We start from the raw sequence: 8558 nt of genomic DNA on the forward strand, positions 1-8558 counted from the left end.
CCTGAAGTTTGGTTTGTTGTATATCAAGGAATTGATAGGCACTCAAGAATGTGTGCATCGGCCGGGTTTAATCGTCCGACGCGCAATATGCGTTCAACTTATCGGTGTTCATGTGTCCTGCAGTTCACATTGTGACGCGCATTTAGCTGCGGTCTTCATCGATCCATGAGCCGAGTGATCCCCTGCCTAGGGTTTTATAGTAAGGTTCCCAATGTAACACAATCCCGGTGGTACGTCCAAAGACTAACTTTCTGACTAAGTTGTCTTTATTACCCAATAGTCCCAGGCCTTGTGACTTGTGGCTCATGTCTACGCCCATGGCCACCATTCGCTAAGATAGTTTTGAAGTCACTTTGAAGGCCCAGGAACAACTCTCTTAGCACATCGGTTAACCTGACGCCGCAGTCAACTCATGTGCTTGGATCGGATCGAGCTATTGAGTATTGGGCCTGCATACTCGCTCATCCGTATCCTTTGCGTACCGCCCCATGGCCCTTGTATGTCTGCACCACAGTTCCTGTTCGTTCCGTGCCTATGGCCGGATACGTATTGCACATCGGTATACCTGTCGCTACTCAGGCAACTCGTGTGCGTGGATTGGATCGAGAACATGGTGTGTGCCCCATGTTATAATTGATAGTCCATATCCACTTTATAGGTTAAAGTCATAAGTTGTGATTGCACAACCATTCTTCATAAGAGTTTAATCACTCTTCAACTAACTTTCGTTCTGGTGTCTTGGTATCAAATCGCGTAAGACACAAGATTCTACTGGCCAAATAGAATCTAGCACATTGGTTAACCTGGCGCCGCAGTCAACTCATGTGCTTGGATCGGATCGAGCTATTGAGTATTGGGCCTGCATACTCGCTCATCCGTATCCTTTGCGTACCGCCCCATGGCCCCGTCCTTAGAGTTAATGACTAGTAGGCTTAACTCTTTGTATGTCTGCACCACAGTTCCCGTTCGTTCCGTGCCGTGGCCGGATACGTATTGCACATCGGTATACCTGTCGCTACTCAGGCAACTCGTGTGCGTGGATTGGATCGAGCTCATGGGGTGTGTAGAGATTCCATGTTATAATTGCAAGTCCATATCCACTTTATAGGTTAAAGTCATAAGTTGTGATTGCACAACCATACTTCATAAGAGTTTAATAACTCTTCAACTAACTTTCGTTCTGGTGTCTTGGTATCAAATCGCATAAGACACAAGATTCTACTGGCCAAATAGAATCTAGCACATTGGTTAACCTGGCGCCGCAGTCAACTCATGTGCTTGGATCGGATCGAGCTATTGAGTATTGGGCCTGCATACTCGCTCATCCGTATCCTTTGCGTACCGCCCCATGGCCCCGTCCTTAGAGTTAATGACTAGTAGGCTTAACTCTTTGTATGTCTGCACCACAGTTCCCGTTCGTTCCGTGCCGTGGCCGGATACGTATTGCACAACAGTAGATACCATCACCTGACGTATCTAACACACCACTATTGTAACTCGTCGTCGAAGGACCTTTCAAGTGCCTGATGGCCAGGGGAGCTCTTACACGGCACGGAGACACAGTGATGCTCGCCCATCACAGTGTACAACGATCGAGTTTGCTTAAGTGTCTGGGTACCTACACACCAGACACAATGCAATGGCCACGGATCCACACAAGGCACATCACATGCAGAAAGCTTCACCAGATTATGACACATACCACACTCTTGTAACTCGTCGTCGAAGGGGCGTTCAAAGTGCCTTACGGCTAGGGGAGATCTAGCACGGCACGGAGACACAGTGATGGTTGCCCATCAAAGTGTACAACGATCGAGTTTGCTTTCCGCGCAAGCGTTCTAAGTGTCTGGGTACCTACACACCAGACACAATGCAATGGCCACGGATCCACACAAGGCACATCACATGCAGAAAGCTTCACCAGATTCTGACACATACCACACTCTTGTAACTCGTCGTCGAAGGGGCGTTCAAAGTGCCTTACGGCTAGGGGGGATCTAGCACGGCACGGAGACACAGTGATGGTCACCCATCAAAGTGTACAACGATCGAGTTTGCTTTCCGCGCAAGCGTTCTAAGTGTCTGGGTATCTAAGCACCAGACACAATGCAATGGCCACGGATCCACACAAGGCACATCACATGCAGAAAGCTTCACCAGATTCTGACACATACCACACACATGCAACTCGTCGTCGAAGGGGCGTTCAAGTGCCTTACGGCTAGGGGAGATCTAGCTCGGCACGGAGACACAGTGATGGTCACCCATCAAAGTGTACAACGAACGAGTTGGCTTTCAACAAATTCTGACACATAGCAAGCGAGCGACCGAGCTACACCGAAGGCAGCCCATGGTTGGTCACTCGCGGACGATCATCAGTAATGATCCTTCCGCAGGTTCACCTACGGAAACCTTGTTACGACTTTTACTTCCTCTAAATCATCAAGTTCGGTCAACTTCAGCCATGCCAGCTGCAGCTCACGAAGGAACCGCGGAAGGTAAGCCTCCAGAAACCTCACTAAATAATCCATCGGTAGTAGCGACGGGCGGTGTGTACAAAGGGCAGGGACGTAATCAGCACTAGCTAATGACTAGTGCTTACTAGAAATTCCAGGTTCATGGGGACCGTTGCAGTCCCCAATCCCGACTAGATGGGCATTTTAGTGATTTCCCGTTCCTCTCGGAATGGGGGCGCCTATTGGCGAGAACACGCTGCGACCCACATTGTAGCACGCGTGCAGCCCAGAACATCTAAGGGCATCACGGACCTGTTATCGCTCATTCTCAGCTTGCTAAACACAAGTTGTCCCGCTAAGCAGGGCAAACGTAGCCGACGACCGCCCGTGAAGGCGCCGCCCGGCTGTAACGTCAGGTGCGCCCGGAGGCGCACTGCTGACAGCGTTCTAGTTAGCATGTTTGAGTCACGTTCGTTATCGGAATTAACCAGACAAATCATTCCACGAACTAAGAACGGCCATGCACCACTACCCTTAAATTTGAGAAAGAGCTATCAATCTGTCTTACCTCGATAAGTTTGGACCTGGTAAATTTTCCCGTGTTGAGTCAAATTAAGCCGCAAGCTCCACTTCTTGTGGTGCCCTTCCGTCAATTCCTTTAAGTTTCAACTTTGCAACCATACTTCCCCCGGAACCCGATTTTGGTTTCCCGGAAGCGACTGAGAGCACCGAATAGGGGTAGCGTCTCCCAATTGCTAATTGGCATCGTTTACGGTTAGAACTAGGGCGGTATCTAATCGCCTTCGATCCTCTAACTTTCGTTCTTGATTAAAGAAAGCATCCATGGCAAACGCTTTCGCTTCAGTTGGTCCTACGACGGTCTACGAATTTCACCTCTCGCGCCGTAATACCAATGCCCCCAACTACTTCTGTTAATCATTACCTCTAGGTTTCTGACAAACCAACGAAATCGTATAAACCGAGGTCATATTCCATTATTCCATGCAAGATTATTCTCGGCCAACGCCAACCCCACGGGGGGGCCGGACGCTTTGTCTTAGCCTGCTTTGAGCACTCTAATTTGTTCAAGGTAAATGTGAGTATCTTGAGCACCATGAGGAGCCCGTGCCGGAGTTAACCGGTAGCACGGTACTCGTTCACAGAGTAACGCCCAAGTACACCATTGTGAGTCGCAGCCGTGAGCGCGCGCACGAACGGCCCCGGCGTGTAACCGGGCGCCCGTGGCGGTCACGTGTCTGGACGGGCAATCAACTTCGAACGTTTTAACCGCAACAACTTTAATATACGCTAGTGGAGCTGGAATTACCGCGGCTGCTGGCACCAGACTTGCCCTCCACTTGATCCTTGTTGAAGGATTTATACTCAACTCATTCCAATTATGGACCATCGTTAGAGAGGTCCATATTGTTATTTCTCGTCACTACCTCCCCGTACTGGGATTGGGTAATTTACGCGCCTGCTGCCTTCCTTGGATGTGGTAGCCATTTCTCAGGCTCCCTCTCCGGAATCGAACCCTGATTCCCCGTTACCCGTCGCAACCATGGTAGTCCTCTACACTACCATCAATAGTTGATAGGGCAGACATTTGAAAGATCTGTCGTCAGTCGACAAGCGACCATACGATCTGCGTCCTTATCCAGACTTCAACTCAAGCCGCCCGGAGGCGATTGGTTTAACTAATAAGTGCACCAGTTCAGCTACCCGCGAGGGCAACAGTCCCGGCATGTTGCATGTATTAGCTCTGGATTTTCCACAGTTATCCAAGTAACTAGTGGTAGGATGATCTTGTGAATTATAGCTGTTATACTGAGCCTTATGCGGTTTCACATTCATTTATGTTTGTACTTAGACATGCATGGCTTAACCTTTGAGACAAGCGTATATTACTGGTAGGATCAACCAGAATTCGTTCCACTACAGACACACACTCGCTTAGTGGGAAATAAATTTCCACACAACTCTCTCTCTCTAGAACCATATGGAATGGCTCTTTGGTGTTGGGTAAGGCACCAATTTGTTGGGGTGTAACGGTCACCACCAACTTTAAGTTTGTTAGGGCACAACGGAAACCACTAACTAAACTTTAGGAAACTAAATTTCCTCACACATTATCTCTCACCATATTAGCACTAGGTGCTATCCACGATTGTACAACGTTTCAACTCTTGAATCGACCGTAGGGCCGCGGAATTGCTTCCGGGCCCCTATTCTCGCTATTAATTGTTCATCTCTTTCAATACATCGAGTTCGTTCCATTGGGTAGTTCGCATGGCGAACGTTTTGATGCAGCCCCCTGGGGGACCACGGCACTTTACACCGGGTATGGTGTATGCGCAACCTACAGATAACAATAAACCCCTTATGCGTGTGTAAACCGATGTTGGGCTGCTCAACATCTTTCATGGTTACATCACTTGCACCAGAACCCACGGTGCCGATTTGGTAATATGTTGTACATTTACTCTCAAGATGTACGCTTCGGCCCCTTATTCAGGGGCTCAAGCTATTACCAGCAAGAACAATCCTCATCCAGACTTGAACTCGAAACACCCGCAGGCGAACGGTTTAACTAATAAGTGCACCAGTCTTGAATCCATGCGTCGGTGGAAACAATGCCGGCGTGTTGCATGTATTAGCTCTGAACTTAGCGAGTGATTGCCTTGCAGCTGTCATACTGAGCGTAGAGCGTGATTATCGCTCACTTGAACCATGTTGAATGGCTCTTTGGTGTAGGGTAAGGCACCAATTTGTTGGGGCGTAACGGTCACCACCAACTTAAGACTTGCTTATAGGTATTTCAACGTTTTCAACTCTTAAATCGACCGTGTTTCATTATCATCTCTTCTTCTTATTAAATGCATCGAGTTCGTTCCATTGGGTAGTTCGCGTGGCGAACGGTTTGATGCAGCCCCCCGGGGGGGACCACGGCACTTTACACCGGGCATGGTGTATGCGCAACCTACAGATCACCAATATATTTGTGATCGATAATGCACACTTCTTACACGACTGACCAGTCGACAGCGCTGCCTTCCTATTATGCGTGTGTAAACCGATGTTGGGCTGCTCAACATCTTTCACGGTTACATCACTTGCACCCGAACCCATGGTGCCGATTTGGTAATATGTTGTACATGGTCTCAAGATGTACGCTTCGACCCCTTATTCAGGGGCTCAAGCTATTACCAGCAAGATCAATCCTCATCCAGACTTGAACTCGAAACACCCGGAGGCGAACGGTTTAACTAATAAGTGCACCAGTCTTGAATCCATGCGTCGGTGGAAACAATGCCGGCATGTTGCATGTATTAGCTCTGAACATAGCGAGTGATTGCCTTGTAGCTGTCGAACTGAGCGTAGAATGTGATTATCGCTCACTTGAAAGGGTCAAGCCCTTTCGAGTCGTCCGGTTTTTACGCCAGACGACTCGGTTCACCATCTTTCGGGAAGGGACCGTCTCGGTCGCAAGCTGCTCCGGTCCCTAAACAACCTGCGACAAATGATAGGAAATGCCGACATCAACACGTGTTCAGTTTGGTTTATCGCTCATAGGTCTTTTTGACCATCGATCCCTGATTATAACTCTCAATTAAACAGTCAGGAGAGTAAGGCATGCCCATCGATATCTTATCGACAGGCGATACCGCAAGAACGGCCGACGACACATCAGGTGATCGATTATTGCTACGACTTTTGCTTAATCGTTTCCACTCCTTAGAGAAAGAAACCCCCGGGGACCGTCTCGGTCGCAAGCTGCTCCGGTCCCTAAACAACCTGCGACAAATGATAGGAAATGCCGACATCAATACGTGTTCAGTTTGGTTTATCGCTCATTGGTCTGTTTGACCATCGATCCCTGATTAAACTCTCAGTAATCCAGTCGGGAGAGTAAGGCATGCCCATCGATATCTCATCGACAGGCGATACCGCTTGAACGGCCAACGACACATCAGAGGATCGTATCTTGCTACAACTTTTGCTTAATCGTTTCTTCTCCTTGGAGAAAGAAACCCCCGGGGACCGTCTCGGCCGCAAGCTGCTCCGGTCCCTAAACAACCTGCGGCATCAAATGATAGGAAAAGCCGACATCAATACGTGTTCAGTTTGGTTTATCGCTCATTGGTCTTGTTTGACCATCGATCCCTGATTAATACTCTCAATTAGAAGGTCGGTAGAGTAAGGCATGCCCATCGATATCTCATCGACAGGCGATACCGCATGAACGGCCAACGACACATCAGAGGATCGTATCTTGCTACAACTCTTGCTTAATAGTTTCCACTCCTTGGAGAAAGAAACCCCCGGGGACCGTCTCGGCCGCAAGTTGCTCCGGTCCCTAAACAACCTGCGGCATCAAATGATAGGAAAAGCCGACATCAATACGTGTTCAGTTTGGTTTATCGCTCATAGGTCTGTTTGACCATCGATCCTAGAATTCAACTTTCGAGTAAGGCATGCCCGTCGATATCTCATCGATAGGCGATACCGGTAGAACGGCCAACGACACACATCTAGGATCGCATTTACTCTTCCTTGGATGGATAACCAATACCCTAGGACCGTTTCATCGCGAGCTGCTCCGGTCCTCAAACAACTCGCGAACCACCGATAGGATGATATTAGGAATGGCCGACTTTCATCCTTTAACTCTCAGTTCTGCTTACCAAAACATAGGTACTTGGACCTTAAAGACCACTATATGTTCCCCGATCGGGGGCAATCGGAACGTCTATCCATCATCAACATCGTTTCACTCATTCCGAACCACCAAATTGGACAGACAGTACCATATTCACCAACCGATTGCTTCAACTTCGCAAACTGTATGGTAAGTTCTACTAATTTCACATCTTACCATCGACTAATAGTGCATAAATCCACTTGGAAATCACTTTTCCTTGGTCCTCGGACCTTCTACGACAACGTCCAACAAATATCCGAAGTCGTTTCCCAACTTAGACCAAGCATTTCGTATCTTTACTTCTAATCGATTTTTTCTCTCATAATTGACGATCAAAATCTAAAAACCACATTTTGAGCCAGAAGCAGTCGTCCGATCGTCCTGGGGGTAGTCTCAATCGATTTAGAAGGGCCCAATTCATAAAGATACGTACTCAGTCAAATTCATGCTTCTGGCTCACCTACCCCCTATATAGAAAACGAAAGCGTACAGGCGTGGAAAACGTGCCATTTTTCTCCATCACGGACTTTTTTTTTCTCGTTGCACCGACTCTAGTAAAAAAGTGAAATTTTTTACTAGTTACCAACTTTTGCAAATTATCATCGGATATCACTTTTCATGGTCTATAGTAAGTTCTTATCACGTTTTAGTAGTTTTTGAAAAAAAAATTTTTTTGAACTTTTCAAAATTTTTCAAAACAAAGTTTTTGTAGGCGGTTTTGTGTATGGAGGGTTACTAGTCTCGGGGTCACTGTTTGACCAAAAAACCACTATATATCATTCGAAAGGTAATTTCAAGGGCTACAAAAAATTGTTCTACGGCACCCCCCTCCGACGTCTAGTATTCGAGTTATTGGCCAAAAACCATCACTTGAGCGATTTTTCGTTCAGGGTACCCGACTCTAGTAAAAAAGTGAAATTTTTCTCGATTGACCAAGTGTTGCAAATGACCATCGGATTTCACTTTTTATGGTCTATAGTGAGTTCTGATCACGATTTGGTACTTTTTGAAAAAATTTTTTTGACGCACTTTTCAAAATTTTGCAAAACCAAAACTTTTTAGGCGGTTTTGTGTATGGAGGGTTACTAGTCTCGGGGTCACTGTTTGACCAAAAAACCACTATATATCATTCGAAAGGTAATTTCAAGGGCTACAAAAAATTGTTCTACGGCACCCCCCTCCGACGTCTAGTATTCGAGTTATTGGCCAAAAACCGCAACTATAGCGGTTTTTCGTACAGGGTACCCGACTCTAGTAAAATGATGCGATTTTTACTAGTCTAGGAACTTTTTGGTCAAAAAATCAAGTATATGTCATTCGATAGATAATTTCAAGGGCTACCAAAAATTGTTCCACGACACCCCCCTGCGACGTCTAGTATTCGAGTTATTAGCCAAAAA

General features: G+C 47.1%; 1 non-coding gene across 1 annotated transcript; it reads right to left on the minus strand.

Annotated features, from left to right (window-relative positions):
• Nucleotides 1-36: 36 nt before the first annotated feature.
• LOC125773568 (5.8S ribosomal RNA) lies at nucleotides 37-194 on the minus strand. The gene has a single exon (XR_007420216.1). It is a non-coding gene; the product is annotated as a 5.8S ribosomal RNA (ribosomal RNA).
• Nucleotides 195-8558: the final 8364 nt, after the last annotated feature.

This window comes from Anopheles funestus (assembly GCF_943734845.2).
Source record: "Anopheles funestus chromosome X unlocalized genomic scaffold, idAnoFuneDA-416_04 X_unloc_40, whole genome shotgun sequence".
NCBI classification, from domain to species: domain Eukaryota; kingdom Metazoa; phylum Arthropoda; class Insecta; order Diptera; family Culicidae; genus Anopheles; species Anopheles funestus.